This window comes from Elephas maximus, chromosome 22 (genome assembly GCF_024166365.1).
Source record: "Elephas maximus indicus isolate mEleMax1 chromosome 22, mEleMax1 primary haplotype, whole genome shotgun sequence".
Taxonomy (NCBI): domain Eukaryota; kingdom Metazoa; phylum Chordata; class Mammalia; order Proboscidea; family Elephantidae; genus Elephas; species Elephas maximus.
Genome location: NC_064840.1, coordinates 30834055 through 30836941, shown reverse-complemented (window position 1 = coordinate 30836941; position 2887 = coordinate 30834055). Strand labels below are relative to the sequence as shown.

At 46.3% G+C, this 2887-nt stretch overlaps 1 non-coding gene across 1 annotated transcript; it reads right to left on the bottom strand.

Annotated features, from left to right (window-relative positions):
- Nucleotides 1–267: 267 nt before the first annotated feature.
- TRNAG-CCC (transfer RNA glycine (anticodon CCC)) lies at nt 268–338 on the bottom strand. Its single transcript has one exon. It is a non-coding gene; the product is annotated as a tRNA-Gly (tRNA).
- Between the last annotated feature and the right edge of the window lie 2549 nt (nt 339–2887).

Sequence of the window (2887 nt, the reverse complement as noted above, 5' to 3'; positions counted from 1 at the left end):
CGACACAATTAAATCCATAACAGCCTCTAACTCATGGTGACCCCATGCACAGCAGAAGGAAACAGTGCCTGGTCCTGTGCCATCCCTACGATCAGTGGCAAATTAAACCATCGTGATCCATAGGATTTTCATTGGCTGATTTTCAGAAGGAGGTCACCAGGCCTTTCTCCCTATACTGTCTTAGTCTGGAAGCTCCCCTGAAACCTGTTTAGCATCATAGCAACACACAAGCCGCCACTGACAGGCAGACGGTGGTTGTGCGTGGGGCGCATTGGCCAGGAATCGAACCTGGGTCTCCCACATGGGAGGTGAAAATTCTACCACTGAACTACCACTGCTGCACCATGATGTTTTGAGCGTGAATTTAATGTGAGCCAGTCAACCTGGCTAGGAGATTTTCTCCGGCACTGGGCTTCTGCGTGGCCACAGGCATGGAGGAGGTCAGTGCTTGGATTTACCCTGGGGCGATGTTTTGCCAGGTGAGTATAAAGGAAGTAGAGAGACAAGGTGATTAAGGTTGAAAGTAAAGGAATAACGGGCCACCTACTGTCTCTCCTGTGTCTGTCTCTCTCTCTCTGTCTTTGTCTCTCTCTCTCTCTTTTTTCTCTGTCTCTCTCACATGCACACCTGGACAGCTGGAGGGAGATGTTTGTAACTTTTAGAAATATGATAAAACTGTCAGCTGCATGACAGCTCCATAATTGTGAAGTGAGCCACATACATTTTGATCCTGGAGTGACGGCGGCATTTGTTCTGCATCAGTGTACCATATTTTTTCCCCATCAAATCAAATAATACAAACAAAGAAGAAGGATGCGCGTCAGGGAAGGAGGAAGTGGGGAACAACAACCACAAAACCAGAGATGGGTGGTTGCTAGTCTTCTCTTCATTCCCCCACTCCACATGCCTTTAAAACAAATCCCCCAGGGGCAGGAATGGGTGTCTCTCCCTCCCATCCAAAAGCCCTGAGTTCCTCCCCCTACCCTGAAGGAGCATACAGCTAGGCGAGACCAGTTTGAGACAAAGCAGACTCTCACCAGTGTCTAATTCAAGTTCAAGGAGATTGTTGGGGCCAGGCAGAGGTCAGGAGGCTGAATTCAGCTGGGAGGTGAGCCAGGTGTGGACAATGGACACCGATATAGGTGGAAGTGTTAAATCTTATTGGGAAGGGCTCCTAATTATGTGATTCAAGTCCTCGATAAAGGAGCTTTTTAAAAAATTTATTTAGCACAAATTGCTTTTTTTGTAATAACAGTTCATTTTCTCAAGCATCCCTGGGCAGAGAGCCAGAGGACAAAGGAATACATTCCAATGACCCAACTCAGGTGGAGCTCTGTGTGATCAACAAGGCAAAGCAGCACCCAGGTTCCTGGGCTTGGGACTTCCCAGGGCAGGGAGCTAAGGGTGGGGATGAGTGTAGCATGTGGGCAAAGAATTGCCACTCTTGGGCCTAACCTCAGTCTATTGCAAATGGTTTCCCAGAGGCCTATGCAAGGAAGAATTTTGAGGCTCAATGGGAAAGAGTGTAGGAATTGATTAGCAATGTCTGCCATGAGCATGGAAGAGGAAAATGGTGGCACATATGCCATGTATCAGCCATTTGTGATCCAGGGCATTTTTGTGGAAAACATATCAGTCCAGCTAGATGGAGTGTGGCTCTAAGTCAGTAGGGCAGAGTGTCAGGTTACTAGATTCTTGCCAGGAGATAAATCCATATTCTACCTTCTCCTTAATTCTATTATCCATGTCACTTTGGGCAAGTGGTTGTACCTCTTGAGCCACTCTTTTCTCATCTGTACAATGGGAGGAATAATCACTGTTTCCTTGGTGGTTGTGAGAATAAAATGGCTATAAAACTCTTTGTGTACTATGAATCTCTATAAAGGTATGAGGCAGCATTATTAATACCATTGCAATTATTCTTAATATTAATTTTTGGGATGCTGTTGTTGGCGGGTGCTGTTGAGTCGATTCTGACTCATAACAACCCCATGTGCCAGAGTAGAACTCCCCCATAGGGCTTTCTAGGTTATGATCTTTATGGGAGCAGACTGCCAGGTCTTTCTCCTGCAGAGTCACTGGGTCAGTTCAAAAGCTTAACCATTGCACCACAGGGCTCCTCACCTTGGGCATACTGTCTACTATTGTCAGGTAACCTGCTTGGTTCTTTTATGTTCATTATTTTACTTCTTTCTAATAACAGCTCTGCAAGAGAGGTACTAATTACTGTCTCTGTTTTACCGAGGAGGAAACTGAGATTCCCAGAGGAGAGGTGACATACGCATTATCACCCAGGAAGTAGGGATGGAGCCAGGATATGAATCAGGCCTGAGAGATCCCAAAGCTACTGCTTTTAATCTCCACTCCATTGATGTCTTGAACATACCATGGACTGCCAGAAGAATGAACAAGTCTGTGTTGGAAGAAGTACAGTCAGAATGCTCCTTAGAAGCAAGGATGGCACGACTTCATCTCACATACTTTGGACAGGTTGTCAGGAGGGACCAGTCCTGGGAGAAGGACATCATGCTTGGTAAAGCAGAGGGTCAGCAAAAAAAGAAGAAGACCCTCAATGAGATGGATTGACAGAGTGGCTGCCAACAATGGGCTCAAGCATAACGATTGTAAAGATGGCACAGGACCAGGCAGTGTTTTGTTCTATTGTACATAGGGTTGCTAGGAGTTAGAACTGACTCAAGGGCACCTAACAACAATTGTTGATCTCATAACACCACCAGCCTAGGAGCCTAGCTTCCTGGGTTCAAGTCCCAGTTCCTTTGAAGACTCTGTGTGTCCTGAGGCAAGCCACACCCCATCTCGAACTCCATCCTCACATCTGCAGAAAAATCAGTTGGAATAGACACAGAGCATCTCCACTGTGTTCCTT